Below are 19116 nucleotides of genomic sequence, written 5' to 3'. Positions count from 1 at the left end.
ATTTTCGTGTGCGACGATCTTTGCTTGATGTTTACTCTTTCTCATCTGGATTTCCTCGTTGACGAGGTTTATGTTGAGGTCTCTATGGATGCTTTCGCTGCGAAGGTACCATGGTGCCCCAGTGATAGTTCGCAGAATCGCTGACTGAGCTCGCTGTATAATTTCAATGTTGGTTTTGGACGCGTTTCCCCATAATTCACAGCCGTATGTCCAAATGGGTTTCAGCACGGTATTGTAGAGAAGTACTTTGTATTCCAGACTAAGTGGAGAGTTGCAGTTAATAAGCCAGTGGAGATTGCCTGCTTTAAGCTTTATATGAGTCCTTTTAAATTCTATATGTCGCCGCCAGGTGAGGCGTCTATCTAGGTGAACCCCGAGATATGTTACTACGTCTGATTGTGGGATGAGTGTATTGTTTAGGGTAAATTCTATATGTCGCCGCCAGGTGAGGCGTCTATCTAGGTGAACCCCGAGATATGTTACTACGTCTGATTGTGGGATGAGTGTATTGTTTAGGGTACATGGTGGGCAGGTTTGTCTATTCAGTGTGAATGTTACATGTCTGCTTTTGGTCTCGTTTATCTTAATGCGCCAGTCCGCAAACCATCTTTCCACTGTTTTAAGATGACACTCAAGTTTTTCTGTTGCCTTTGATGGGCATTTGGATCAGCTGAGTATTGCGGTATCGTCAGCAAACGTAGAGGTTGTGAGCTGATAGTTTGTAGGCATGTCTGCTGTATATAAAGTGTAAAGAACGGGGCCCAGCACACTTCCTTGGGGAACTCCAGCATTGATGACGCGGTCGTGTGAAGTCGAACTGTTACACCTGATTGAGAACCCTCTTTTGAAGAGATAAGATTCGAACACTTTGTGGGTATTCTGCGGAAGCAGTTTTGTTATCTTGTACATTAGTCCTTCCAGCCAGACTCGGTCAAATGCTTGTGCGACATCTAAGAATATTGCTGAGCAGTATTCCCGGCGCATTCTTAAGTAGGGAGCTAGGTGTTTTAAGAATGCCTTTTCAAACAGTTTCGAGAGACACGATAGGGGGTAGGATGAGGGTTGTAGGATGAGGGTTGCGTTTTGTCTTTGCCTGGCATGGGAATCATCACTATGACCGCCTTTTTCTACATTTGGGGATAGTATCCAAGTTTCGTAATAGCGTTAAAGAGATTGCATAAGGTCAGAACCGCACACGGTGGGAGTTCTATGATCATTTTTGGTGTCACCAAGTCGTGTCCAGGTGATTTTTTGGGTTCAAGATCTTTTATTATAGATGCTATCTCACGTTGACTAAATGTTATTGGAATTATTGGTGGCTGGATTTTAATTGCTACAGGTAGGACAAATGAGTTGCTAGCAATATTTGGTTGGAATACGCCTTGAAGTTGATCGGCGAATGCACTTGCTCTATCTTGTTCGCTGCGTATCCAGCTTCCTGAGGGGCCTCGCAGTGGAACGACTGTTTCTGCTGGTGGCTGAATATTTTTGTGTGCTTTCCACAAAGGGTTCTTCTTGCTGGTGGGCGATAGTTGTTCGATATATAGATGCTGGGCGTTTGCTTCCTCAAGCTTAAGTGCCCTGGTTAGTCTACGTGTTGCTATTTTTAGCTGTGAGTTGAAAAATTCCAAGAATTGGTCCTCAGAAACTGCAAAACGAGGTGGGCAGTAGACTGCGGCCAGAGTGACGGGGCCGATGCTAGATTGCATGCTTATGGAAGTGGATTGCAGGTAGTCCGTCTCAGTTCTATAATGAAGGTGGTGTTTGATGCGACCTCTGATAAGTATGCCAGTGCCGCCATGGGCTTTTCCGTCCGGATGGTTAGTGGCGTAGAATAGGTATCCTGGAACATGGAAGTTGTGCTTGCCTGTTAGATGTGTCTCGGAGAGGAGCATGACGTCAATATTTTTTTCGGATAGGAACTGGGCAAGTTCGAGTTTATGCCGTGAAACGCCATTCGCGTTCCACATAGATATTTGAAGTGGAGACATTATGTTGATTTTGATGACACGAGAAGCTGTATCAGCATATTTTGGTTTCGCATAAGCTCTTGCATTGTGGTTTGCATGAATGTCATAAATTCTTTTAGGGTTTGCTGGAGTGAGATCATCATCGTTTCAGTTGATATATGCTGCGTTTGATCGTTCGAAGTAGTTATTTCCTAGTAGTTGACTTTTGTGTTATTGGATTCACGCTTTTAATTCCCGATCTTAAGGCAGTAGCGAAGGAAACGCTAGGATTGGTACGATGTGTAGGAAGGGGTGCCGTGTAAGAGGGGCCCGATTGTGGCGGAGTGTGACTGATGTGTGTAGCCTGAGCTCGTGTTGATTCTCCGTGTTTGTTAGGACGGTTCTTTAGTTCCTTATATACTACACAGCCACTCCAATTCGCTGTGTGACTTCCACCGCAGTTGCTGCACAATGTAGCAGAGCTGTCTTTCTTGTTCTTATGACAGTTCGCTGTGCTGTGGGCTTCACTACGGACTACGCAGATAGAGTTCAGTGTACAGTAAGCCTTAGTGTGGCCATATTCTTGGCAGTTAGTGCACTGCACTGGGCGGTTGCGCTTGTGTGGCTATTCTACTGTGATACGCCGATGCAATAGGAGCTGTAACTTGTAGATTGGGTGAACTTCATTCTTTTTGGTACCTGGCTCTCTGGATCCAACTCGATTTTGTACATTGGTTGTGGTTCCTTATTATTGTTAAGTATGTTCATGACCGTTTTTGCATTAAAGTTCTTTTCCTTGAGCGCTTTTACGATTTCAGTGGTCGAAACAGTTGCCTCAATCCCTTTGAGAACAACCTGTAGACCCCTTGCGCTTTTTAGTTGGTATGTATAAAAGTTTTTTCCTGCATCGTCCAGGAATTTGGCTAGGATACGATGGCTAGCCTCGGTGTGAGTTTGAACTTTTGTTTCATTAATGTTCCCTTTTCTTAGGGGGATTATGTAAAACGAGTTTTCACTTATTAATGTCGCTATTTTGTTCACTAAGGCACTTGAGCTTTTTTTGCGAATGTATATTGGAGGAGGCTTAACCTTCTTAGGTTCCTCTTTGGATGGCTTTGCCGTTTGTACACTTTCATCAGTAGAATTTGCCAGAAGCTCAAATCTGTTGGTGTTTGCTGGCGTTTTATTAGTGACATCGTCTCGTGTAATTTTTGCCTTATTTTTGGTTTGTTGATTTTTATTATTTTGAGGGCTGAGTTTTCTTTTAATTTTTATGTAGCGATCCATTCCAGTCTGTATGGTCGACCCGGCGTTCTTGTTTATGTTTTGGTTTTCTGCTAGCACAGCGGAACCGTTAAGTTCTGTTTTGATCGCTGGCTCAGGGCGAGCAAGTACTGTCGACGAAATTGAGCGAGCCGATGATACCGTTCCAGTTGTTGTTGTGATTGCAGTGGCAGTGGTTGTTGTTGTCACAGTACTAGTCACCGTAGGCAAGCGTAAAGAAATTTCGCAAGTGTTTGGTGCTTGCGGGTTTTGTGACGAAGCAAGTAATGAGGGAGAGCAAGAACGCGCTCTTTCTTGAGTTGTTGGCAAAAGTAAATTCGTCGGGTTAGGGGTGATAAACCGCTCGCTGTCTGCAGAAGTCGCGGAGACGTATGAGAAGTACGCGTTGTTTCGTTGCAATGAGAGCTTGCTCGCGTTGACGCTGAGCGCGAACGTCGTTCTGACTCATAGTTGTTGATATACCCGTTACTCGTAGAGTAAAAGGGTATACTAGATTCGTTGAAAAGTATGTAACAGGCAGAAGGAAGCGTTTCCGACCACATAAAGTATATATATTCTTGATCAGGATCAATAGCCGAGTCGATCTGGCCATGTCCGTCTGTCCGTCCGTCTGTCCGTCCGCCTGTCCGGCTGTCCGTCTGTCCGTATGAACGTCGAGATCTCAGGAACTACAAAAGCTAGAAAGTTGAGATTAAGCATACAGACTCCAGGGACATAGACGCAGCGCAAGTTTGTGCTGTTTGTTGAATCATGCTGCCACGCCCACTCTAACGCCCACAAACCGCCCAAAACTGCCACGCCCACACTTTTGAAAAATGTTTTAATATTTTTTCAGTTTTGTATTGGTGTTGTAAATTTGTATCGATTTGTCAAAAAACTTTTTTCCACGCCCACTCTAACGCCCACAAACCGCCCAAAGCTGCCACGCCCACACTTTTGAAAAATGTTTTAATATTTTTTCATTTTTGTATTGGTGTTGTAAATTTGTATCGATTTGTCAAAACTCTTTTTGCCACGCCCACTCTAACGCCCACAAACCGCCAAAAACTGTCAGTGTTGAAGACCTCCTTCGCACTTCCACTAGCTGAGTAACGGGTATCAGATAGTCGGGGAACTCGACTATAGCGTTCTCTCTTGTTTTTCTTATTTGGATTAGAGTAGTTTCCGTCAAGTGCACTTATCTTTTTATATGAATGGTGGGCAACGGAGATTATAGGGAAAACCCCGAGGCTGTAACCGAAAACAAGCAACAGCCGTACTATATACAATATATGTAGTCATACAATATAATTTATTATAACCGAGAGGAAGTTGGAAAAAGGGAGTCATAGTCAACACGAATCCAGCTAAGGATGGCCATATACATTCACTGGGATTCTTAAGCGTCCAGTATCAAAATTGGCAGTTTTAGATGTTCTAGGTAAAACTCCGGACTAGTTTTACGGTGGGCGGGATGTGGCTGGTTCATATAAATAGTAAGTTTCCGTTTCAAATTCAAATTTTAAATATTAATTTTTAAAGTGTTACTAGAATCCCACAATACTTCAAACGAACACAGGTCTGAAAATTTCTGCGTCACTCATCTCCAGAAGAGCATTTTGGAAAAAAGAAATCACGACAACACAATTTAACAAATCGTTCGATTGTTGCTAATTCTTGCGAATTTTGTTTATATTCAATTAATAAATATATTACTAATGTAATACTAATACTAAAACATAGCGAGTTGAGACGATTATATTTGGTGTTGTTTTCCATTTGCCACACGGAGTGGCCAAAATATTCTTTATCCTGGTCGATAGCCGAGTCGATCTGGCCATGAACGTCTGTGCGTCCGTATGAACGTCGAGATCTCAGATACTATAAATGCTAGAAAGTTAAGTTTCAGCATGCAGACTCCAGTGACACAGACGCAGCCCAAGTTTGTCGATTCATGTTGCCACGCCCACTCTCACGACCACAAACCGCCCAAAACTGCCACGCCCAAACTTTTGAAAAATAATTTGATATTCTATCATTATTGGTCTTGTAAATTTCTATCGATTTGCCAAAAAAACTTTTTGCCACCCCCACTCTAACGCCCACAAACCGCCAAAAACTGTCAGTGTTAAAGACTCTCCTTCGCACTTCCACTAGCTGAGTAATGGGTATCAGATAGTCGGGGAACTCGACTATAGCGTTCTCTCTTCTATTAGTCTTGTTGATTTTTATCGATTTGCCAAAAAACTTTTTGCCACGCCCACTCTAACGCCCACAAACCGCTAAAAACTGTCAGTATGGAAATTTCTCCTTTGCACTTCCACCAGCTGAGTAACGGGTATCAGATAGTCGAGGAACTCGACTATAGCGTTCTCTCTTGCTTCTTTCGAAATCGACGTTGAATTTAGGTTCTTTAAGATCTGACAATACTGAATTGAGTGCCCAGAAGCATTACAGAAAACACATATCGGAGGGTTAAGATTTGTGGCGAGAAAGGCCTACCTACGCATATTTGATGTGCGATTAGTTCCCGCATGGCTGCCTGGCGCATAGCTTGCCATGGCGAAATCCATAGTCTCCGAAATCCTGCTTCGCTGCTCCAGAACAGATGCCATGGGTTCCCACGTTGGAATTAAATTCCGCAGAGCGAGGTCCTCCAAATGTTCCTCTCATTTGGCGTGACTCTCCGGACCCAGGTTTTGGACAAGTACTTGGGCGATAAACCCAACATCCAACATTTTGTTTCGTTGTACCCAATCCGTATAAATATTGCAGACATAAATTGTAATTCAAAATACGAGCTCAGCAACAACATCGAATTAATTGAAGAGAAAACTTTAAAATAAAGCTTTTGTATGATTTGCACTATATTTTGCTTATGTACAAATCAGGTCGTGGTCACTAAAATGTTGACCTATTAAGCTATTTTCTAATATAAATAATAGACGGTTTTAATTTTTAACGAATTCAAACGATTTTTGATTATTTTTCTCTTTAAGATTCGAAAGAAAGAATTGAATCAATTGCAAAGCAAACAACAGAACACCAGGCTAAATGTGTAGGTGCAAGTATACAGGAGCGAGTGAGAGAGAGAGCGCGTGAGAGAAAAGAGCTTGGATGCTTTTGCGGATGACCTGCAAAGACTAATTGTGTCTCCATTGTTGGCAATAAATGAAGAAATAAATTTAGGAGCTGCTGGCGGATGCGAGACCCGACAAGCAGCTCGTTAAGGATTAGTCTTTCCAAAATTTTTCCAAGCGTATAAAAATATTTTAAAGAAGCTTTTGCTGATATTTAATTATTCATATCTCTTAGGAGACGGATAAAAGATAAAAAATTACTTTCTCAACATATTCAAGCTCCAAACGAAGAATTAGATTAAACTGTTATTAATGTTTTAATATAATTATTCTATTAATCTAAAAAATTGCAAAACAAATAAATTTTTGATGACTTATTAGAAATTACCACAAACATTATTATAATCTTTATAAGTGGGGTATAAACACACTTAGCTTAATTATCTAAAACCTTTTTTTTTATATAACACACTTAAAAAAAATTTTTTTTAGTTTTAATAAGCGCTGAAAGCGCTCAGTTTGTGGAACCTCTTGCACTTCTGAAGGGGATGGATACCCGGGTAGATTTGGCAGCGGTAGGATCGAATACGTCGAGTTCGTATGCGCTCCGAGGATGGGGTGGCACGAGAACGAGGAGCCATTCCACGAAATCTCAACAGACCCCCCATATTTGGATTGGATGAACCGCCACACGAGTCCCTGATAGCTATATGCATCCGTCACAGACTCTTGATGGCTTGTAGGAGGTTCCTAAAAAAGTAAAGTTGCTGCCACCAAAAAGGTCTTGCCATTATCCGAATGGACACGCTGAGCACAACCGCGCCTCGCTACGAAACGAGCAAAAGCCGCTAGGACTTGCTCCGTTGTAAGATCGGAAGTGGGTTCCAAATGGATCGCCTATGTGGAATAACACACAAACATATTCCTTCGTTATGAGACACGTTCTCCCGGTAAATTTTTAATTTCGAAAGGGCCGGCATAGTCAATGCCCGTGTAGGTGAAAGCCCTCGGAAAATCACCCATCACCTGGGTTTGAAGTAAATCTTCCTGTAAATCGTGCAAATCTTACACGGATTAACCACAGCCTTCACCAGATTCTTAATTTTAGGAATCCAGTACTTCGATCGGATGAGGCGTACGATCAATTGACTACCGCCATGAAGAGTAATCTGATAAGCAAATTGGATGACAAGGCGAGACAGTCTACAGTCGTAGGGGATTATTATCGGATGGCGTTCATCATATTGTAGGCCTCTGGGGGCGGTGAGACGACCGCATGCCCTAAAAAGCCGTGTTTGTCCATGAATGGAAACAGATTCAGTAACGGAAACAGATCATCCAGATGCTTCTGCTCTTGGTCGAATGCTGTACAATGGAGATCAGAATTCTTTCTGCCTCTCGGATTTCTTTACTAGTGGGCCGTGAATTGGGCGTGATCGAGCCCTTTCGGCAGCGCTTGGAAGTGCCCTGGCCAGTTTCGATAAACGTTCAAGGATGTCTATAGACGGGGCCTTGACAAAATGCTTTTTGTCCACGCGCTGCTCTAGCTCTGTCACTGGATAAGTGTCGCTTTGCGGGCTTTCGTGGCCCTTGCAGCCACTCTGCTCCGTGCCACCAGAGATAATTTCCTGCCAATTAATGTAGGGATACGCCTCGCCCAACAGTCGAATGAAGTCGTCTGCGTGGGGAAAGTCTCTTTTTAAACGACTTTCGAAAATGTGCAAACGCAATGGACCTTGAATTACCTAAAATAACTAAAGCGTATTGCGTCAGTTCCTTTTGCAATAGGAATGAGACTCTTTTACCATCTTGACTGGCAAATCCTCTACCTCCCAGAACTTGGTGTCTACTTGTAGGCCGGCCTTATTCGAAAAGGGGATCTCGAAATGACACAGCTCCGAGGACTTCGCGGAGACAGAATGATTTAGCCCGGATACTTGGGTCTGGGTGTTACGGAATGGCAACTTAATGATGTTAAATAGGTGTTATGAAATGAACGTCGCCTCGGTTCCCGAGTCGATTAAAGATCGTGCTCGGTAGTTCGTCCCCAAATTACACACGTCAAAGATTGCCGTGCTCAGAAGAACGGCTGAAGTGCCGGAAGCGAAATAGGTTTGAATCGCTGAAGTGCTTGCCGATGCTTTACTGCTGGAGGGTCTCAAAGGACGAGATTGCTGTGTAGGGGCGAGGAACCTGAGGAACTCGCATTCTCGGAACTTGGGGGGCTGCGATGCAGCAACGTATGGTGCCCCACTTACACGTAGATGATGGCCTCGAAACAATTTAGACAGAGCTGCTTCTTTTTGATGTAACCCAAACGCGTGTCAGCTGAGAAAAACCAACAGACTATGTCAGTGGATACGTGAGAATTAGCTAGCGCAGTTAAACATCCCATCGAACTTAAGTTAAAAAGAAGCTTGAGTTTTCTTTTGACTAAAGTTTGTTTTGAAACAGATCTTGAAGCGCTTCCCACGCCGAAGCGAACGTAAGACGGGATTTGGATACGATGGCTTTGGCCTCGCCACTTCTTTTTTTGAGGAGATGAAATAGCTTCACGTCAATGGTTGGTAATATAAACTGTCGTGAATAGGTCCCGGAAAGTGGGCCATCGGCGGTAGTCGCCATTGAAGACCTTCTTATCACAAGGAGGCAACCGGAAGAAATTGTTGGTTGGGGATACTTGCACGACTTGAGGCTTTGGTCAGTCAATAGTTTCGCCACTTTGTGCTGCGCATGACTCGTATACTGAGTAGCAGGAGTCATATTTAGCCCGGAGACGAGGCAATGTGTCGAGATATCCTTCTAGGACTTGCCACGTATGTAGGGACTGAGAAGCTTGATCAGGAGTGTTACCCTTAGGAATTCAGCCCCAACTGCATATGGATTTTTGAGGTTTTCCGCTAGTGAAGAATCGCTAGACGCTTTCGTCAATGCTCCGGAAACGAAAATTCTTGGAGTTGTCTTCGAACTGCTCGATGGAAGGTTCCTTTCTTTCGGAGTGGATATCGCGGGCTTTTTTAACTTGCGGACTTAGGTGCTTGCTGAATTTCTATCGATTTGCCAAAAAACTTTTTGCCACGCCTAGTCTAACGCCCACAAACCGCCAAAAACTGTCAGTGCTGAAGACTCTCCTTCGCACTTCTACTAGCTGAGTAACGGGTATCAGATAGTTGGGGAACTCTTGTTTTAACTTGTATGCGTGAAATACTTCACTGCGGCTGGGCGTATGTAAATATGTTTATATATCACTTTTCAGAATAAACGCCGTCGGAAAATAACACGGTACTTATCTTGATTTTATCTGCAAGGGTCGCCGGTGGATCAGAATATCCGAACTCAAAGGACCATGTACCGAAAGGGGCGATAGCTTCAATTAATACGGCCTGTGATCGTCGCTTCGCTGTTGGTACTGTTGTCTCAAAAATGCATTCGTCGCTCACTGCACTTCACTGGTCGGTTGGTGGTCGGATTAATACTAACTTAAACCTAATACAAAGAGTGCCGCGGGACCGCGTGACTCTTCATGTTTTAATATTTTCGGATTAAATATTCCTACTCATTTTAATTGTAAACTCATATGTAAGTCTTTAATATATTTGTCGTGCTAACGTTGTCGTTTTCGTTAACCGCAGTCTATTTGACAGGCATTTTCCTTTCACTTTCTCGCAGTGCGCACGAGTAAACGCACGACAATCGTAAATTATAGAACTGTAACTTTTACCCCATAGGCAACTCTCTCTATTAACGACAACAATATTAACGATTGTGCGGGCATTTCAAATAAACCATATAATTTCCGACACGGCCATTCTGACAAATTACACGTCATCGTGTAACATAATTACTATTTAAACATTATTTGATTCAATATCTTAACAGTACAAACTAATTTCTTAAAATTTATCGTAATTTTCAAAATTTTTAGTATGCTGGTTACATATCATCTTCAGTTACTAACAATTTTTCATAATGTTCAACCTCATGTTTTTTTTCATTTTCATATGTCAGCTATAATAAGAGCTTTAGGGCCAGGTACTACCAATTAACCGTCGACTACAGTGTATCACAACACCTTCTGCCAACTACTGTCTCACTAAAGTATACAAGCTATAAAGCTGGTCTTCCTTCTATATCAACGAATTCTCTTTGCGGTTTAACCTCGATTTTCAGCTAATTTGATACACCTGCCCATATAAGCATTCTTCTTAAACTATCGTAACATTAAATCTTTGCCTTTTAGTTTCATGATATTTTTAAGTTTAAAATTTAACATTCATTGTTATCCCTATGGTTTACTTTTGACACGCCATGTGACTAACATAATTGTCCACTTGTGCTTGCTCAATGACGCAGGTATCTTAAGTCTCAAAACTATATCGCCAAACCATAAACAATACAGACGCTTTACATCAGCCAGGGTTTTTCCACTTCAACTTGCAAACAACACCTCCTATGTTCTTCCGCTATTTTCAACCAGACACAGCATATCGCACAGATATCTTGCCTCAATCTTAACAAGAATCAAGCGGGATTCTCATTGGGAACATGACCATCTGGCCTCCGTCGCAAATCCTCATGTCAATATTTATATGACCGATTATTATGCAATGATATCAATGTATACCGATCTCCATTTAAAACTTCATTCATTCTAAATGGTCCCTTAAACTTCAGATCTAATTTAGTTTGAAGACGTTCATTATTTTTTAATAACAAAATCTCCAATTTTATGTCTTACAACTGCTGCCTTATTTTTGTCAAATATATATTTATCATTACTTTCCTGAATATTTATATTCACTACTGCCCTGTCTTTAATCTACCTCTATCTCCGTGTCAAACGGTGACACCAAGCCCAGGGGACGGGTATTTTTACCAATCAGCATTTCTAAAGGGGTTGCTTTGGTTGCACTACTCATCACCCCGTTGACTCAGTTAAATTGCGTAAAAAAAATGCTTGTCGACAATGAACGAGTCAGCGGCCGCAATAGATTGCAGAAAGTAAAGAAAATTAACACCAGTTCCGGGCACACTTTACCGAAGGGGGTAGTGACTCCCCAAAATAGGGGAAAGCGACAAATACGATTCCTAGGTGGGAACACTTGGCATAGAAGACCAATAGATCAGAAAAAGCTCTATGCCGGTATAAAAAGACCACGGTTCACCGATGAAAAGTCAGTCAGTACCCAGGTAAACCCCGTAGTTCGTCGGTACCCGGAAAAAACACCCTAAGTCAATACCCAGAGGTAATCATCCTTACATCAAATACCCGGGCAATTATCCTTCAGTCTACCGCCGGGAAGACTCAAGGATAACTCCAGTCACGAAGAAAAAAATGTCAAGGAGCAAGGACACTAGCATCCTTTAAAAGAAATAACAGGACTAACAAGGAACACACTTTGAAGGAAGACCATAGTCCCACGAAACTCTTAGGATGGGCGGCAAGGAGTCTAAAGCCTCTGACAACACAGCAAATGTGATAAACACCGTGGAGGTGTGAAAATGTACAAGAGATCCATACAGCGGAGGAGGGACCATCACCATACCCTGGACAGGATTACATCCGGTTTCCCACAAAGTGCTTAATTAAAAATACTAACGGCAAAACAATTAAAAATAAAAGAACAAGTGAACCAGTGCATGGCCGTTAATGTGAAAATCAGCACAAACAAGCAACAGCGTAGACTTTCCTAACAAGTGCTCGCTCCGAGTAACCTGAGAGCCGAATAGTAGCCAAAGCGTTCTACAAAAGAAAATAACCCCAACTTATTCATATATTTATTTATATATGCAAATTAAAATTGATGTTAAAAAATTATTTAAAAAAATATTTTATTTTTATATTTTAATACATTTATTGGTGATAAACTTTTTCACTTAAACAATATTACAAGACACTATTATCTGATTTTATCTTCGATCGTTCTCGATCCGATCCCGAAACAGACTGACTGTTAGATTCTAAATCCTGATCCATTCAACCTCGGCCAGAAGCTTTTCTTTGGAAACTTCTTGAACTTTCAATTATGTTTAGAATAAAAGCTTGATGCTGAAATTATTTTTTTGCATTGTGAAATTCAATTATGCTGACCGATGCAGTTTGATTGAAGCGCAATAAGTTGACCATGGTTTGGTCTCCAAGCGGAAGCTGTGTTTTTTTGGAGTTTGATTGTTTATCTTAGCGGGGAGCTAAGCGCTGGCAAAGGCAATGACAAAAACAAAGACAAAGGAAATGCCGCCTAGATTGAGATTTAAAATTTGTTTATAAACTGGGATAGAGTGCTATGTTTACGGGTTGGATAACTCTCCCCCTTCTAAAATGATGCGTCCCGCTTCATTACGAATTTCGTTTAAACGTTCATTTAATTCTGTTAAAAATACTTCCTCATTATTTGGTTTTTCTAGTTCTGGCCGTTTTTGTTTGGTTACAAATAAAAAATATCTGAATTTTACTATTAATGTAGTAATCAAATACAAAATGAATAAAATTAATAATATAAAAGAAAGTGATATCTTGGTATTAATTATTTTAATGAAGGGTTTAAAAATGTTTATATTATCTAGAGAGAGTTCCGAGTTATTGGACAAAATGTTATCTGATATTTCATAATCTGTAAAATGGTTTGTGGTTATGTATTCAAGAATTTTACTTTCTAAATTGGTATATGAAATGTTGTTTATTGTGGTTGTTCCGTTAAATGTTATTAGAAATGACCCATTTAAGTGGGAGTTGTTAACAATATTGTAACCATTTATAAAAATGGCACCATCTTGGATGATATCTATTTCCTTATTTTTTTCCCTTATTTTCTTACAAGTGGATTTTTCTCCATTTAATAATTTGGTAAAACAAGTTTTTTCCTTACTTATAGTACAGTAATTGTTAAAAAGTTCGGTCTTAAATGTAGACATTTCATAATATGTATTGTCGCATTTTGCGACTTGATTGCTTATTACTAGTTTTCCATCGCCTTTTGAAATCGCTCCAGCATAGTATATTTCGCATCTGTTATAAACTATAGGGTATTTTACATAAATTATTAAGAGTTCTTTATGTAATACGATTTTGAACACAGAGATATCCATTAGGTCTGCAATGATTACTGGTCTTAATTCGTGACTTAATATTTCTTTTATTTCTTCATGGTTTAAAATTTTAGTATTAAAGACATCAATTTTAGCTAATGTGATAGTATCGATTAAATTTTGCAAGTCAAATGTTAAAAGTTTTAGGCGATGTTTTCTTAATGGTAAATCTTGGCCCATAAATACATGTTTAAAATCATCAGAAAGAGATTCTATTTCTTTAAACAATTTGGAATTGATAATAAATTGTTTGTTATTATTTTCTATTAAGTCATTGATTGTATTTTGAATTTTGACGAAGTCGTCATGATCCGGAGTTCCAGCTAACCACTTCCACACGGTGCCTAATTCATTAATTCCCCTTTTGGATCTAGATGATGTTAACTGTGATAAAATTAGTTCGATAACTTCTAAGTCGTATGTGATTTCCCATTGTGATCTTTTGTTTGCGTCTCTCTTTATGTTTTCTGTTTCAACATTGATTATTTCTTTATAAAAACTTAAATTGGTTACGTGGAATAAATCGCTATAGGATTCGTAAGTAAGAACATCTTTTTTGTCTTCGAACAGGAAAAATTCGTGATTGGAGTAATTAATTATTTCTGAAGTGGCTATCATTACGAATGGTATTAGAAGTAACAAGAAATGCATTGTCTGTAAATTTAAAAGAAATATAATATTTGTTAAAACTTAATATTGTCTTTGTGAATAGTTCTGTTTCTACTATTGATTACTATTTTATTAGGTAGGTTTTCCTTAACAATCTGTTTTTTATATCTTGTTTTAAGCTTATTTCTTTCCCCATGTTTCTTTTCATAAACAACCTGTCCTACATGATATTCTTTTTCTTTACGGCCTTCATTATGTGTTTCTAACATTTTTTCCTGAGTGTTCTTCAGAATGTTTGGAATGTTTTTGTGTTCAATTTTATTATAGAGAATATCAAAAGGTTTTTGGTTTGTTGTAGAATGAATACTCTGATTGAATTCTTTTGCGGCTCTAATAATTATTTCAGAATAGTCAATGAGATTAAATTCTTCTTTTATGCAACGAGCTAATTCTGTTAATGTCGAATGTGCCCTTTCAATTTGTCCGTTCGAGGTACTATGTCTGGGGTCTGCGAAATGTAGAGTTAAACCACATCTTTGTGCAAAGGATTTAAATTGAGCAGAGGTAAAGCTCGGTTCATTATCGCTCATAATTACTTTGGCGTGTGGAAATTGTTGAAGTAATTCCATTACTTTATTCTCGATGTTTAGTTTATTTTGAATTTCTTTTACTACTAGGAATTTTGAATATGCGTCAATACAAGTTAAGAAAATAAGATTCTGCGCGTAATAAATATCGATGTGTAAATTTTCTCCCTCTTTAGTTGGGATAGGAGCTTCCCCAATAGGAATTTTAATTGGATGCCTGTTATATTTATTTTCGTTGCAAATTGTACAATTTTTTATGTATTCCCATAATTTGGTAAGTAAATTTGGCCAATAATATAATCTATTGATTTGTTTGTAGTTTTCGTCTAGTCCTCTATGAGCTCGACAATGTGTTTCTTCTATTATAATCGCCCTATCTTCATTTTTTTCCACGTCTTGTAGAAATATTTTAGTAAAAAGAAATTTGTTAGTAAAGTTATTTTTTAAAGGTAATTGAATATGATAAAGATCTTCTAAGGTGCAATGAATTCCTACCGTTATGTTTGGTGGTAGATATTCCCTTAATATTGTTATTAAATTTTCTGGCGTATCATATTCGATTATATGTCGTGTCTTGTCAAAAACTTTCAATGACTCATGTATTGTATACCTTCCCGTTGTTAATAACAGTTGTTGTTGAAACTGATTTAACGGTTTACGGGTCTCTTGTATTACATTTTCAAAACTACTTTCGGCAGAATGCTGTGTATTTTGATCTGAGCTTGATTGATCTATATCGCTGTCTGTAAGGTTATTTAATTTTATTCGAGATAATGCGTCAGCGACGACATTTGTTGTTCCGGGCTTATATATTATTTTTGGGGTGAAACTTTCTATATCTATCTTTTCATTTCTATGTTCGGGTTTTTATCCGAGATTGTAAAAGATAAAGATTGATGGTCTGTTTGTATTTCTATACCGATTACTCCATATAAATAATTTCTGAGATTTTTAAGAGCCCAAACTATGGCTAACAATTCTTTTTTATTAGTGGCGTAAAGTTGTTCGGTTTTATTTAAAGTTTTGGATATGAAAGTAATTGGTTTACTATCCTGTGATAATACCGCTCCGATAGCTACATCTGATGCGTCTGTTGTCAAAGTGAATTTTTTGTTGTAATCTGGTTGGACTAATTCCACTTGTGCTATTAAATTATCTTTTAGTTCGTTAAAAGCTTTTACAGCTGGATCATCTAACTGTATTGTAATTTTTGTAGACATTCTTCTAGAAATTTTACCATTATCTCCTCCTAAGTATTTGGTTAGGGGTTTGGCAATTTTTGCATAGTTTCGGACAAATTTTCGGTAATATCCAGTGAGTCCCAGGAAACTTCGAAGTTCTCTAATGTTTTTTGGAATCGGATACTTCATAATTGTAGAAATTTTTTCAGGATCCGTTTTAATTACATTGTGGAAAACGATATAACCAAGAAATGCTGTTTCTAATTTAAAGAATTTCGATTTTTCAAGAGAAATTTTCATATTAGCTTGTTGTAAAATATTAATTATTTGAATTAGATCAGTATAATGTTGTTCAATTGTATTTGAAAAGATTATTATGTCATCCATATAAACATGACAAGTTTTTCCGACTTGTTCCCTTAATATATCGTCCATTGCTCTTTGAAATATTCTGGGGTCGTTTGTTAACCCAAATGGAATACGTAAGAATTCAAATTTCCCGTTATTAATAGAAAAGGCTGTTTTTTCAATATCTGACTCTTTCATTAAAATTTGGTGGAATCCTGATTCCAAATCAATTGTTGAGAAATATTTTGACTTTCCTAAGTTAGATAGTATTACCGACGGGTCTTGCATCGGGTATCTGTCCGGTATTGTGCTTTCGTTTAATTTTTTATAGTCGATAACTAGTCGGTGTTTTAGAGTTCCATCTTCGTTTTGACCTTTTTTGGGTACTACTAAGACTGGTGAATTATATGGGCTTCTACTAGGTCTTATTATTTGTTCTTTTAACATTCTATCGATTTCATTATTAACGAAATCTGAGACTGACATAGCATAAGGATATTGTTTGCTATAAATTGGCCTGTCATTGACAGTATTTATTTCTCCTCGAATATCGGTTCGAAAAGGGATTTGCATATTTATTTTAGAATGCTCCTTTTCAATTTTATTCATAATTTTATTTTCGAAATTTTTCAGTTGATTTGAATTTATTATTAGATTATGAATTTTTTCTTTGTCGGAAAATTCAACGACGGCGTGTTCAGGATTTGTGAATCCCAAACTATTAGTTTTATTGTTGACGGATAATTCAACGTCGGAGTGATCAGGATTTTTTGATCCTAAGCTTTTTGATTGTAATTTGACGGAAATAACATCGTCGGCGTGTTCAGGATTTTTTAATCCAAAACTTTTCAATTGTAATTTGACGGAATTAACATCGTCGGCTTGTTCAGGATTTTTTGATCCCAAACTTTTCAATTGTAATTTGACGGAATTAACATCGTCTGGGTGCTCGAGATTATAAGATCTCCAGCTATAACTACTTCTTTCTGCAATAACTGATTCAGTTTTATATTCTATTTGATTGCAAAAGTATTTCTTTATAATATATTCTTTTAATGGAAGAGTATTATTTTCTCCAATTAAACACAAATCGTTTTTCTCTTCATTGTCATAACATTATAGTTTTTCCTTTTTTCCATTATATTCAAGAATACCTTTTTCTACATCTATTTTAGCTCCAATTTTCCTTAATAGATTGTACCCAATTAATAAGTCGGATTCCAAACCTTCTATTTCATAAAATATATGTTTCGCTTCAAATATTGTTAGTATATGGTAATATTTTATAATTGAGTATCCATGAACTGTTGATACTCTCTTGTAAATTGGTAATTCTTTTTTATTTTTATAAATTCCTTTTTTGATATAGCAAGAAGAGGCTCCTGTGTCAATTAATATTTTTAGTTGTTTTTTTGTATTTCTGTCTATTCTTGTTATATGGGGCATTCCTCTGTAGGACCTTGATTTTAAAAAATGATCCTCATCAATGTTATTTATTCTCATACCTTTCTGGGCTGGTTGACTTACTGTCCCAGTTGCTTCCCTTTTTAATGGGATTTGTGGTTCAATTTTTTGAGCTTGGTTATGATTATAATTATATCTTTGTGCAAAATTATTATAATTCTGTCTGTTATTATTATACCCCCTATTTTAATTATTACTCGGACGATAGTAATTATTATTCGGACGATTTTGATACTTTATGAAACTTTCGACTTCGATTGGTTCTGGTGGGGGTTGTACCTTAGAATTGTTATTTGAATTCCAATTATTATTTTGCCCAAAGTTCCCGTTTTGCGGCCAATTATTATTCAGGTTGTTATTCAAGTTATTATTCATTCTGTTATTATTATTATTATAATTAATATGATTATTGTTGTTATTATTATTATTCTGTCTGGAATTAACTGTATTAAATCTTAAGTTGTTTCCCTGACCTTTATTTTTATTCCTAAATCCATAATACCTATTTGCAAATTGGGCTCGAAAGTTGTTAGACTCTAATTCTTGACACTTTGCCAAAGCATTTGGCAAGTCTGGTGGGTGTGTTTCTGTTTCCTGGTTTCTGAGATTGAACCGTTCAATCCAGAAATAAAAATTCTAAGAGCGTTGCTCCTAATTGTTTTATTTGTTTCTTTGGTTATTTCGCTGTCTTTTCCATATGTCATTATGGTTTTATTTATCAGTAATGTCATTTTCTTGTTTACCTCGTTGTAGAATTCTGTAATGGTCATACGTCCCTGCCTAAGGATGCTTAATTCTGATTCGAGAATATGGATTGGTCTTTTATCGTTATAAATAAAATCCAATCTGGAAAGAATTTCTTGAAAGTTTAAAACTGTACCATGGTTAGTTAGAGCATCATGTGCTGCTCCCATGATTTTATTACGTAGAATTGTTAAAGCGATAAAATATTGTTCGCTTCGAATTTTGTATAGACTCATGGCAGTTTCTGCCGCTTCTCTCCAGCCTACATATTGGGTTATTTCTCCTGTGAATTTTGGTAAAGATTTAACAACCTCTAGGGTAGTTTCACAATTTATAGTTGGGTCGATTGTTTGGATTTTATAATCTTCCACTACATTTTTGCTAGCGATTATATGCCCTTCTATCCCTTCAATTTTTCTGGTTACTTCACTCAATTGTACACTTATTAATCGATTAATTAATTCCATCGTCAGATTGCTGGCGTTGGATATCCCGCCCGCAGAGAGTATTGGTGCTGAACCTCCGGTTGCCATTGTTAAATTTAAATCTTCAAAACTTTTTATTAAATTTTCCAGATTGTTTTCTTATATTAATGGTTTAAATAGATTTTAAGTTTTTTTTTTTTTACACTTCATAGTATTTTGTATATCCTGATCTTGTTTTATTAAATTGTTTAAAGACTTAAAATTATTTTATTCTGCTCACGATACTTTCCGTTGTATTCTTCCTTCAGTTCTGTTGGGGTCTTCCTTCAAAAAATTTTTTTGTATTCAGCTGTGGCGGGGGATGGCCCTTTGCTCTTCCT

The sequence above is a fragment of the Drosophila yakuba genome, chromosome 3R (assembly GCF_016746365.2).
Source record: "Drosophila yakuba strain Tai18E2 chromosome 3R, Prin_Dyak_Tai18E2_2.1, whole genome shotgun sequence".
NCBI classification, from domain to species: domain Eukaryota; kingdom Metazoa; phylum Arthropoda; class Insecta; order Diptera; family Drosophilidae; genus Drosophila; species Drosophila yakuba.
Note: the sequence above shows the minus strand (reverse complement) of the source record.